This window comes from Rhincodon typus, chromosome 10, assembly GCF_021869965.1.
Source record: "Rhincodon typus isolate 14 chromosome 10, sRhiTyp1.1, whole genome shotgun sequence".
NCBI lineage: Eukaryota > Metazoa > Chordata > Chondrichthyes > Orectolobiformes > Rhincodontidae > Rhincodon > Rhincodon typus.
The window spans coordinates 25,049,522-25,063,860 of NC_063341.1; the positions used below are offsets into that span (position 1 = coordinate 25,049,522).

General features: G+C 38.7%; 1 protein-coding gene across 1 annotated transcript in view; it reads left to right on the plus strand.

Annotated features, from left to right (window-relative positions):
* Positions 1-14,339, plus strand: part of hmcn1 (hemicentin 1) — a 578,667-nt gene that overhangs the window by 222,959 nt on the left and 341,369 nt on the right. The window lies entirely within an intron of this gene.

The following is a 14,339-nucleotide window of genomic DNA, read 5'->3' on the forward strand; positions in this document are numbered from 1 at the left end:
GACAAATTTTTTTATCAAAACCTCTTTACTTTGAACTTCACCTTGCCTTTAAAATGATTTATAATCTATTCAAGATCTCTTCAGTCACTTCTCAACTCTACAATCATAATTTAGCCTTGGGATGTTTTCATTCAGAATCGCATCATAAAAATATAAAGCGAATAACTGTCCTTTCAAAGATCATGTTGCAGCCTTATCATTTAAACATATTTTACCTGGAGTTAAAAGACTCCCTTAACTAGAAGTTCTCATCTTGAAAAGCGAACTTAAAAATTAATCAGACATGACATATGGTTGGAATAGCTTACCTGACATGTTAAGATCGAAAGCATTTTGGTTTAATTAAATGAACCACTTTGCTGAAAGCAAATCGTGCTAAGGCATATATGTTAATGAGTCAAAATTGGAGCTAAATATCCTTTTCCCCCATTCTATTCGGAGTGAACTAATTGGATAGTTCCAATTGGTACAGTCACAATGCGTCCAACATCCAATTTTGATTTGAATTTTTGATTTAACATTGTATTGCAATGTTACAGGATAAGCAGGTTGCACAGCTTTACACACCTGATTGCATCTTTACATATTGTCCATTATTTAGCAATTCATTCAAAGTTTGGTGAATTGAAATGTGTGCTTTAAATTGTAAATTTTACTTTATACTAAAACACTGGAAATGGATTTTAATGGCAGATTATTTTTCAAAGAGTCAATAGTCCCATAATTCAAACTTTTGGCAGAAGATCGATAATTTGCAATCAACTGTATAGCTTACCCTGCACTATCAGGAACACTGAAGCAAATGTAACACCTCCTTCATTTGCAGCAATGCAGTTGTATTGCCCAGCATCACTTGGTCGTACATTCTTGATCTCCAGAGATAAGTTTCTCATTACTTGGACCCTGTGCTTTTCTGCTAATCTTCGGTCAGCACCATTTTTCTGCCAAGTGAGATTGTAGCGGACTGTACTCAGTGTCAGGCAGGTCAATATGGCTCTCTCACCAGGAATAACTGTGACATTGTTGGGTACTTGAATTGTTGGAGGAGGTTCTGTATAGTTAAAGAGAGAAAAATGGTAAAATATGATATGTGAAAGAGTGACTGATGTTCTCACCTTTGCTTCAACTCCAAATGTTTGGGAAGGCTTCCGCTTGAAGTAACAGTGTAAATGTTTTCTCATAATTAAACTGCTTCAAAGAACTTAAAGAATATGTAACCCTCATTAAATCAAAATGTAAGATCATCTGATATATTCCAAGATGGAAAGATTCAGCCTAAATTAAAACATACGATAACGTTCTGTTTAAAAATATTTTGCAAAACTAAGGCACTGGATTTTAAATTCAATATCTGCAGGTGTGAAAATTGGTACAGTGGATTGGCCATAGAGTGGAAAAGCAAATCAAATGGGTACATAACTCCACTGTTGCCCACATGGAATTTCTCTGCTTTCATTCTTTTTATCTACCCAGTGGCATTTGGGTTATTTCCATGGCAGGCCACCAAATACACTAATTACCTTTAGTTGCCTATCTTAATGTTTAAAACCAAGCAATAAGAGTTAGTGAGCACATCTTTATGGAAGAATCATAGCCAAACCTAACCTTATTCTCTGCCCTTCATGTACATGAGTCTTCTAACAGAAGGTACTAAGGAGTAAATTTAACTTGATTCGACAGAAACTGGGTAGGTGGATGATCATGTATTGAAAATTGCATGGTGTATTATGTCCAGTTAGTATATATATGTAACTCCAGATAGAGTCTAGAAAATAGATTGAAGGAATTCACGTTTCATGTCACACACATGCTATTTGTATATGGAGATACTGATCTCGAGAATCTCAGATTGTGGATGCCTGCACATGCACTGTCCCTGAGCTTGCTTGCTCCATGTCTCTACAGAAGACTCTTCAATCCTAACATACTGCAACACTCTTATCTACGTCTAAGATGGTAGATTATCAAATAGAGCACTCTAGTGTTGCATCTAAGACATCTCACTTCACGTGTTCATTCTAGACTGGCGTCTTTCTGTCAGAGTCATGTCATCAGTTAATTTAATCATGATTTATGTCAATCTCATTATATCACATTTCACACCCCCATCCCCACAGTTTTTTTCTACTTGGCCTACATTATTCTCGTAATTTGTCTTTGTAATCATCAGCATCCTTATTACCATTGTTGCTGTTATCAACATGATCACCATCTCCCCTTACCCTCTCAAGGTCTGAATCAGTTCAGGGAAATTGAACTAGATGCCCCTATCCAATTTTCTTCAGTTCAGCACTAAGGTGATGGCGTTGTACCACTCTGTACACTATGTGATGCTGTAAAGGCAAGACTGTCCACTTCTTATGATAATCATACTCTATCTCACATCTTAGCTCGAACAAAATCAATACCGTCTTGTTCCTACTGAGCATCCCTTCGGATATTCTGACAATATAAAGTCTCATTTGATCAGTTTTTCTAATGAGCAGACTTTCAATCACTGGTTTAAAGATCAGCAGTTTTTGGCTGTGTCTGGAATTGTAGCACCTCTGCTTTTTGCTGAGGCTTTTCTTTTGCTGTTTTACCTTCTTGCTGTCTTCAGAGGCTATGTTTGGCTCGACATGGCTTTGGCTTTGTGTTCTAAAACTGGTACACCAGTTTTTTAACCTCCTCCCTATTAACAATTCCAGTAGCAAATATCAATATTTCTGGTGGTGCTCTGTAAATGGAGTACAGTTAATTCCCAGTCTGGATTATTAAGTATCAGTGAATTCACCAGGCTTGACTGTTCTCTCTACTTTTCCATTTGACTGAGGATAGAGTGAGAACTTGTCATCTGATTGATGCTGGTCTCCCTAGTGAAATCCTGAAATCCCTTTTCACAAAGGGAGGTCCATTGGTTGATACAAATTTTTTCAGGAAACCACATATCATAAAAGTCCCTTTCAATACATAATGAGTCAGCCATGTATGAATGAAGTGTTGCAACTTTAAACCATCTTGAATAACAGTCAGCTGGGACTAAATAACTCATCCCTCTCAAAGCAAAAAGCCTTTCCCATGATCTTTCTAGAAATCTTGATGAAATAATATGCTCAACATTTGGCTGTGTATGGCACTCATCTAGCATTACAAAATATAATCCGGAATATCCTTTGCAATGCCTGGCCACCAAACCAATGATGCTTTCATTCTGCACTTCATTATACCTACATCTTACTTCTGGGGTTTCTGTAGGATTTATTTGTATTGACTTTAACATAACCATTCTATTGGTTTACATCAATAAATCTTCCACTGTTGTCAAGTATTGTTTTTGTTCATGGTACCTGGTCAGCATCTGATCTTTTGCACTACATTTTGACCACCCTTATAGGCAGATTTGTCTGGTATTTGTGCACTCTTCGTTAGATATTTGAGCTGCATAAATTTGTCTGAGTTTGCTCTCAATTAATGGTAAAACATTAGTTATTGTGTAGAGTAAGACTCTACTTGAACAAGAATTAAGTACACTTTTTCTGCTTGATCCACTGCTGACCTTGAGACTGTATCTTTCATTACTTATACCTTACCTAGAACACAGACTGTTGCACAGTCACATTGCGTCAGTCCAAGCCTGAATCTATGTATGCGTAATGGCATTTTTGAGATTTCTTTGAGTTCCAATAACATTAGCAAAAGCTATGATCTTTCTTAACAGGATAATATGTGAATCTTCCACACTCCCATGTAACGGTTTCCTTCTTTATGGTTACATCTACAGTTCAGTCTCTGTCAGTTTGCATTTGAATAAGGACTGATTCTGGTGCACGGTGCCTCTATGGCTACTATAGTGAATCATTCTGGACTGTAATGTTGCCTTTGTCCTTCTGTATTGTAGTGGCCATAGATTTGGTAGGTGCAGTCTAAGGAACCCTGGTGAATTTTTGAAGTGTATTTTGCATATGGCACACACACATAGAGTGTTGATGATGGAGGGAGTGGATCTAGAGCTTACCAAGTGGACTACTTTGTCCTGATGGTGTCAAGCTTTTTGACTGTTGTTGGAGCTGTATCCAAAAAGGTATTACATCAGACTCCTGACCTCGAGCTTATGGTTAATGAACATGCTTTAGGGTGTCATGACAGGAGTAACTCACTCAAGGATTCCTAACCTCTGATTTGCCAGTATCTACCAGAAACCCCTGTTGGTGTCAGTTTTGTGAAAAACTGGTTTGTTGCCAATTTCACCAAATTATTGTTGACAAAGTAGGATGGATTTTCCTCTTTATTCCTTTGTTTAAGTGAGTGAGATCTGCACATAATTTTCATTGTCTATTTGTCTAAGGACCAGTTAATAACCCTTAGTACTTCTGTGTTGATTGTCATTCATGATATGACCCTGCTTTTAATCATGTGGTCTAACTGAGATTTTACTTTTCCTGGGAGTGCACAACCAAAGGGATTTAGCATTTTCTTGCTGAATAGTATTATACTCCTCCTTTGATTTTTCCTAAATCTTCAAACAGCTTTGGAGATTCTTTCTGAAATGTTCTCGTCTTCATTCTAAATTACTGAACCAATAACTTTAAAAGACCTTGACAAATACATTCAGTCCTCGGTATATATCATGTTTCATGGACATTTCGTCCTCTGACTAAGCTTTGTGGTAATTTGCTAATGTATCTGAATATCTGACTCTCACAGACTTTAATATCATGGCAAGGTGTCCGTCAATATTGAAACAACTGTGCTTGTGTCATATTTACAATTCTGTTTCAAACCCTTTTAGCTTCAAGTTCAAGAATCTGTTTTGGTTTTGTTTCAATTCCCTTAGAAAAGTTGTCTTCACCTATTGTTTGCTCTCATTAACTCCACAAACTTTCTCCATGTTGCATTATTTACAAGTCTCTGGTAATTTTCCTTTTGTAGCACCTTTTCTTTGTTTTTGAGGTGATGAAGATGCTGTTAGCCTGCAATATTTTCTGAAGTTTTCCAACTGGTCATACTTATATCATGGAACTCCCCCTGCTGAACATTGGTTGCACTCACAATTCTGCATGGAGCTTGTACAATTTAATATTGTCAGTAATAAAACAGAAATTGCTAGAGAAACTCAGCAGGTCTGGCAGCATCTGTGGGAAGAAAGCAAAGTTAACATTTCAAGTCCAGTGACTCTTCATAAGAATTCTAGTATGATCGGTTATATTGATTCCCACTCTTTTGACATTTTTAATGAGTGATGATGCTTTTTGGAGAATGACAATGCTATCGTGGGTCCTATCTATGTGACTGTATCAGAAGAATACTTGATGTTTCTTCACAATACTGACCAATTGTGGGCTGTGACTTCTGCCTGTGTATTGAATTGCACTGTATGTTCCAACATTAAATTATCCTTAGAAAGTCAGGTAGCATCTCATGCTTCATACTATCTATGATATTTCTCTAATTAATTCATCCTTCAAAGCTGTGCAGCTGTAATATTTCTCTAGATAATACAAAGCCGTTAAAATGCTTCTATTCCCCAAATGCTGAGATCACTGATTAAATCTCATCTCTTCAATCACTCAATTTCTTTTGGGGATAAAGTCTGTTTTGAATAACTTAATCAATGTCACAGTCTGTAGCACTTTCTAATATGCTTTGACCTACTAGAACATCCGTTATTGGACATACAGTACATAAAAATGTATTATTTTAATGGCACTACTCCTTTGTATGGCTGAAATCATTTCACTGTGCTATAACTGCTGCTTCCAGAGTTCCTGCAACTGGCCCCACTGTGAGCTTTCCAGGTTATCAAATGGTTGAGGTAATGGCAAGGTCTCTACTTGAGCTGCCATCCTTGTAGACAATTGCATCTGACTATACAAATTCAGTCTACGTAATCTCCAGATCTGATCCAAACAGATGTCTCTTTCCATAATAGGTGCAATTTCAGGGTGGTGTGAATATAACAGAACAGCATTGGAAATCTATTTTTGTTTCAAAGACAACTCAATGTTTGTGAAGCTCTAAGACACTGCAGTACAGACCCATCCATGGAAACCTATGCACCTGCTTTGCCAGCATGGCAAATCCTCTCAAACCAAAACCTGTACTTTGTCTAGTTAAGCTGAGGGCTGTCAAAGGTGAGTTCATCACAAATAATGATTTCTGATGACGCACACAGCAGCCTTTGGTATTTTTTATAGAATCTTTGACCAATATCTCAGCTCTGAATGTTACATCCAACTTGTGACTTTGTCATGCTCTCATCCATTAATTATTTCTCCCTGGAGCTTGCTTTGGCAGCCACCTACACTCCAGGGGTTTGGACCCCTCCAGATGAAGGTGTCTGCAAGGAGCAAGCCTGGCCCACAGTTATATTTCTGAGAAAGCAATGGACTTGAACCAGAAAAAAGAAACTTGCGCTTCAAGCCATGTCCAGAGATGTACAGGTGAGTTGGGGAGGAAGCAGCAGTAGATCTTTTCCTTATTTATTACATTAATTGTCTTTTTATGCTACACAGTTTCCTTCAGTAATGTATTATAATAATGTATTATCAGTAAAGTACAAAATCTTAATCGATTCTTAAATAAGTGGCACAATCAATATTGCCAGTTACATCCTCTGCCACACACTCACCCATGCAGACTTTACGTAACACCCTGGGGATACATGAAAAATGTGTCAGGGCAGGAACTACAATACAGGAGACATAAAACACTTTCTGCTGCAGACTCGCACCATAACCAGTGCTACTGATGTGGTGACCAGCGCTACTTGTGCCAGAACCAAATACACTGGTCTTGTATTGGTCTAGTACTATTGGTATAAAACTCTGGGACACGATCATATATAGCTCTCTAGTTGTAGTGTCTAAAACCTCTCTCTACACATGGTCATTCTAGATTGATGTTTTCTCTCTTACTGTTGTCAGAGTCATGTCATCAGTCACATCATTATTTACACGAATTTCACTATACCACACTGAATATTAATGTTTATTTCCAATGACACCCCGGTGACAATGATGATGATGAGAAATAGAAAACATAACTTTCAGATATGAAACTTTCCGAAGTTGTTTGTCTACTTTCTTCAGGCAACAGAACATTCTAAGTCAGAGATTTTGGAACACTTTAAGGCTCCACAGGAGGCATTTCAGCTCAGCAGCAGCAACACAAAGACCAACACAATGAAATCACAGACAAACTAACCATCCAATCAAACAAAAAAATCTTGGATCATTATAGAAGTGTTCTTTTTGAATCAGACATGATGCCACATCCCTGATCATGCTTTATCACTGCACTGCTAATCATAATAATGGTGTCTATACCCAAACGTTTGATGTACATTTAGAGCCATCAGTTTGCATGTTAGCAAAAGTGATGGTGACATTTTGAAGATGTGATGGCAAGTTTTGCAATCACAAATGACAAAAGAATAAAAGGTACTGTCTCTCACTATGGAAGTGGTAAACTAGAAGATATTTTAGAGACACTTACACCTGCACAGAATGACTACAACTTGTCTAAATATATTTCACAGCATGAAAAATACAATATATGAAAGATATATGCACCAAGTAAAAAAAAAGACAATTGACCAATATTACATGCAATTGAGACAACTAGCAATCGAATGTGACTTCAATGACATTGAACAAGTGGAAAATCAGAATGCTAACAAACAAAAGGTTTCTTTTTAGTAACCTATGCAAAAGAGCACTCAAGAAAGACAAAGCTATAAGCTGTTGGCAATTACACAGTGACTCCTCACTTATCTGATGGGGGAGTCTGTTGCTATAATTATCTTTACATGTCCTATGCTTTTGCCATTCTGAGCTTCTGATGGAGCTAATAATCAACTTGTACGCAAGTTTGACAAAGATAAAAGGAATTAAATGAAAGTAAAGGCAGAGTGAAACATAAAATTTAGACCTATACTGCTAAAGCAAGAGATCAAGTGCCTGCGAGACATGTGGTCATGTTGGGAAGCAAACAATCCCCTCTGACACCAAGCCTTTTGTTGTGACCAACACAAAAGGATCAATTATCACTAGACACAGTCCACAAATTATCACTTAAAACATGTAATTCTTCAAAGCACCAGAAACATCATTTGTAAGCACTAAATCCAACTCCAACATCAACATTTCAGAAGAGGAATATGAGACTACCTGATGTTAAATGGTATTCTACTTGCAACAGAAAATGTCTTCCATGTATAAGAGATGATGTTATGAAATAAACTATGTTCAGTTAGGTGAGCAAATCCTACATTTCATTGTATAGGAATATTAAATTAATAGAAAGGATAGGAATATATAAATATTGTTACTAATGAAGTTGAATGTTCAAGTTATGCTCAGGTTAATTATTTAAATTTTTGGAAACAATCCATTGAGACACACAATATCTCTCATTTATGAAGCAGGAGATGGATGTCATGCATTGAATGTAGTCCGATAAAGTGATTAAAGGAATTCATATATAACATCAAGTGCAGTTCTGATTCTGAATTCTGAGCAACTTTCTATTTAACTTGATTGGTAGATTTGAACAACCACTGGGGATAGTGAAAATAAACTTTTTTTTTGTAAAATACTGACAACTTCACAGATGAAAGACAGGCAGTTGCACAATAGATGATGCTTCTGCTGTAATGTCATTTCAAGGAATTGTACGTTGAAATTTTTACAGTGGTACTTTCATTTCACTAACAGTCCAGCTTCATTTTGGATAGAAATATTCCAGGCAGAGCAAAAATGTGTCATATACAGAGAATCTCTCATGGTTTCAAATCTTTATTTAACCACATACATAATCTGGTGACTTGAACTTTCCTGGCATAGCAGCAGTAAAATCTAAACACCCCAAAGAATAGATATTCTGAGGAATCGTGCAAAAGATAATTGTTGAACAGTACCTACAGATCAGTATTGAAAACAAAAAATGCTAAAGAACACAGCAGGTCAAATGGCATCCATGGAAAGACAGCAAGCTAACGTTTTGAGTCTAAATGAAGCTCTAGACTCAAAACGTTAGCTCCCACAGCTACCTGGACTAAATCTCCTCTCAGCCACCTTCCTGCAAGAATGTGATCCCCTACACCCAATTTCTCTGCCTCCACCACGTCTGTTTCCATGATGGGGAATTCCACTTCCACACATCCCAGATATCCTCCTATTTCAAGAACCATAACTTTCCCTGCTCCGGTGATCGAAAATGCCCTCAACCGTATCTCTTGCATTTCCTACACCGCTGCCCTCACATTCCTTCCCCGCATCAAAAATAAAGACAGAATCCCCCCCACCAATCTCCGTATCCAATGTGTCATTCTCCGCCACTTCTGCCACCTACAATCTGACCCCACCACCAAGGATATATTTCCCTCCCCACCCCTATCTGCCTTTCATAGGGACTGCTCTCTTCATGACTCCCTCGTCCACTCCACACTCCCCACTAACCCAACCACCCCCTGGCACCTTTCCCCGCAATCGCAGGTGGTGCTACACCTGCCCCTATACCTGCCCCCTCACCTACACCCAAGGCACAAAACATACCCTTCATATCAAACAGGGGTCCATCCGTCAACTTGGCCTGCTGTATCAGCTGCTCCCAACGTGGTCTCCTCTACATCGGTGAGACCAAGTGTAGACTCGGAAACCGTTTCATAGAGAATCTGTGCTCTGTACGCGACAAATGGCAACACCTTCGGTCGCCTACTATTTTAACTCCCACTCCCACTCCCTGGTTGACATGTCCATCCCAGGTTTCCTCCAATGTCACAATGACACCACTCGCAAACTGGAGGAACAACACCTCATATTCTGCCTCAGGAGTCTACGGCCCGATGGCCGAAATATGAATTCCACCAGTTTTAAAATCTCCCCACCCCCGGCCTCATCCCATGTCCAATCCTCCCTCTCATCCCCGCCTCCTTGACCTGACACAACTTGTCCATCTTCTCTCCCACCTATCTGCCCCACCCATCCCACTGACCAATCCCCACCACTCCCTACCTGCACTCACCTATCACCATCCCACGTACCTTCCCCAGACCCACTCCTCCTCTCTATTTATTTCCCAGATCCCTTCCCCTTCCCCATTTCTGAAGAAGGGTCCCGACCCGAAACGTCAAATTTCCTGCTCCTCTGATGCTGCCTGACCTGCTGTGTTCCTCCAGCACTATACTGTGTTATCTCTCCATGGATGCTGTCTGATATGCTGTGATTGCCAGTATTTGTTGTTTTCCATACAGATTCCAGCATCTGCAGTAATTTGCTCCTACCTATAGATCAGTGCCAATCATCCACACTATTGTATGAGAGTCTAACGTCTGAATGAGTTCATGCTTAAGATGTCTTACGTATCACCTTTTATGATGATGTCATACAGAGCAGGGCAGGAAATCAGTTTTGGACATCAAAAGAGCAAGATCAACATTGAAGTGTCATTCATAGTGTTGGTAACTTGAAACTTGGTAACATGTCTACGTACAATGCAACTTGTTATCATGCAAAAAACTTCACCTTATTTAAAACGAGAGCCCCTCCCATTAGAGTAAAACCACTTGGCAGTCTATCACATTACAGGTCCTGGAGATCCCTATCAGTAAGGAGGACAGTGGCGGTAAGTCGACCAGTTATATGTTTCAGCAAGATGAGAGGTGGTGAATCCACAACACACAACACATGTTTATTGTACTAGGAATAGAGTACCCTGGAATACTAATATTAATATTAATAAAACATTGCTTTTTATAAAATTTCCAGATTTCAAGTAATTCTTTCAGTTTATGTTTTTTTAAACGTTATTGTCATCACCAGGGGCCATGAAAGAAAAATGCCAAAGGAAACTATAACCTCTTCTTTATTTCTGTGTTTAAATTCTGTTCTTTTTAAGGTGGACAATCTTGCAGGATCTATAAAATGGTTGACGTTGATCTCATGATCACATGTCCACCGAATTCTTAACACCAACACCTCCACCAAACCCTCCAAATTTTGTCGACATTCTAGCTAAAGCTGTGAAAAAGAATTTGGAGATGAGCTGTCTCCAGCCAGCTCTGAACAAAGAAAAACATCAATATTGCTAAAATGGGCTCTAATGATTTAACAATTACCTCATTATCTGGCAAAAGAAATTCTGATGACAGAAGTTAAACTACACTGTTAGCATAACTACAATCCCATTGCCCACCAAGATGAGTCCTCAGCACCTTAAGCGCCTGTCTTTGTCCAATGACTGAAATCAGTTTATTGAATTGCTTAAACATACTGCTCTGGGATTCCAAGTCAGTTGCTACCTTAATATCATCATAGAATCTCTATAGTGCAGAAAAAGGCCATTCAGCCCATCAAGTCTGCATCAACCCTTATAAGAGCATCCCACCCTCCAATCCTATCCCCATAACCCCACATTTGCCATGGCTAACCCACCTAGCCTGCAGATCCCTGCACACTAGGGGATATTTAACATGGCCAATCCACCTAACCTGTGCATTTTTGGACAGTGGAAGGAAACTGGAGCACCCGTTGGAAACCCACGCATTCACAGGGAGGATGTGCAAACTCCACACAGATAGTCACCCAAGGCCGAAGTCGAACCTGAGTCCCTAGCGCTGTGAGGCAACAGTGCTAACCACTAAGCCACCATGCCACCCATAATAAGAACAATAATATCAGGCTTTAGCAGCTAAAAATCTTGCCCTCCATCTATCTCACTCACTCTCTCTCTCACATCAACATACAAACATCCAAAACAGGAACAGGAATCTGCCATTCAACTCCTTAAGCCTACTCTGTCATTCAAAAAGATCATGGCTGCTATGATTGTAACCTCAGATCCTGCATGCCTGATAACCTTTCACCATCTTACTTAACAAGAATCTATCTATATTTGCCTTAAAGGTATTCAAGGACTCTGCTTCCACCATTTTTCCCAGACAGAGAGCTCCAAAGACTTATGCCGCTCAATTTTTTCTGCCTCATCAGTTTTAAACAGTGATTGTAAAACAGCAACCCCTTGTTCTAGATTCTCCTAATCTAAGAAAGATCCGCTCTATGTCAACTCTATGAAAACCCCTCAGCATCTTATATTTTTTAATTAAAACATTTCTTACTCTTCTATGGTCCAGCTGATACAAGCCTACCTTGCCCAACCTTCTCTGAGAAGACAAATGAACCATTCTAGTTTTTAGTCTGGTAAAACTATTTCTGAACTGCCTCCTCCCTTAAATAAGTTGACCAAGGCGATGCACGGTAGTCCAGAAATGATGTCACCAATGTCCTTTATAACCAAGGCATAACCTACCTATTTTTGTATTCTGTTCCCTTTATGACAAATTATTAGCTTTCCTAATTACTTGCTGACCCTTGCTTTATTTTTAAATAAAGAGGGTACATTTGCTATCTTTCAATCTAACAGGATGCCCCTGAATTGAGGGAGTTTTGGAAAAATAAAAATCATTGCATCAACATCTCACTAGCCACTTAATAGAAGATGCTGGAATGAAGTCCATCAAGTCTCTTGTCAGTGCTCAGCTCCAACAATTTACTCAGTACCACTTCTCTGGTGATTGTGATCTCTGAGTTCCTTCCTCCTTTCCATTTACTGAAGTAGAAGTATCTTCCAGGAAGTTATTTCTACTTTCTACATTCTACAGCGAAGATTGATGCAAAATACCTGTTAATGTCTTGTTTTCTGTTACTTACTCTCCAGCCTCACCTTCTATCAGACTAACATTCATTTTGTTAACACTTTTCTTCAAATATTTATGGAAATGCTTACTCTCTCTATTTTTATAATTATGACCAACTTTCTTAAATGCTTCTGACATGCCACCCTGTCTTTGTACAGATACATGTTTTTTTTTTCTTTTAGTTTGATACTATCTTTAACGTTTCTAGTTAATCAAAGATGGTGAGACAGTCCCTTGGAATTATTCTTACTTGTTGGAATGTGTGTGTTCTGAAATATCCCTTTAAATATCTGGAACCACTTTCTAATGATCTGTGCTTTAACAAATTGTCAAATACAATTTAGCCAGCTCTGCTTTCAAGGCCTCAAAGTTTGCTTTATTTAAATTTTAAAAAGGAGTCTTGGACTCACTCTTCTCTCTCAAACTGAATATGAAATTCAATCATATTATGGTTGCAGCTATCTAGGCCACCTTCACCATTAAGTAATTAAGTAATTAATAAATTAATCCCATCTTATTGCACAATACCATGTCTAGGATAGCCTGTTCTCTAGTGAAAAGTCTCACCTTCAGAATGAATCTCGCACTGCAGTCACCAAACTAGATTAATTCTCCAAGTATAACTTACATTGCTGCAACTTCAAATGCCATCCATCTGCATTTCAGCTCCCAGGAAAAGAACTTTTTTTACTTACAGACTCCCAACTGGATATCAACTTACTGAACTTCAAGTCCCATTAACTAATGCCAATATGTTTGATCGTTTTGTAGAAATTCGTAAGTTGCAACTTGCTTCCTTCCCTTTCTCCTTTCCACCTTGTATGCTTGTGTGTGTGATTAAAGTAGTGAAACAATTTTCCCACATTTTGAATATGTAGTTTATACACTCTGCCTTTGATATCACCTTGAAGGATTTTACTGTGGGTTTAGTTTAAAACATTTGGAATCAGGAAACAAAAGTTTGGGGAATGCCCTTTGGCCTACCTCAGTAAGGAACAGGATGTTAAAAATGAATTAATCAAACAATATCTTACAGTCCCAGGCTGAAGAGGAGAAAAGCAAATGTAATCAAAAGCAGTCATAAATTACATTCAATGGAGCAAGGGTCACCTGACCTGAAATGTTAACTCTGATTTTTTCTTCACAGATGCTGCCAGACCTGCTGAGCTTTTGCAGCAACTTCTAGTTTTATTCACAATTTAAATTCACTCCAATTCCCAATTCATCCATTGCTCATCTGGGATCATTCCGTTAAAGTTGGCCAAAACATTGGATCAACGTGCAACAATTCAACCACAGGTCAAAATTTCAAAATGAGCCTGAACCAGGTTCAAAGAAATCAATTGGAAGGAATGGGAAAAATTCAATGGCTGAAATTATTTGTAAAACAAAGATGGGTGCCACAGGAAACCCTCGCTGATCTAACATTAGAACAATGGTAAATTTACACATGAAGGTAGAAGCTGAAGTCCAGGACAAACAAGGTAGTTATCTCTGGAGATAATAGGAACTGCAGATGCTGGAGAATCTGAGATAACAAGGTGTAGAGCTGGATGAACACAGCAGGCCAAGCAGCATCAGAGGAGCAGGAAAGCTGATGTTTCGGGCCTCGCCACTTCTTCAGAAATGGGGGAGGGGAAGGGGGTTCTGAAATAAATACGGAGAG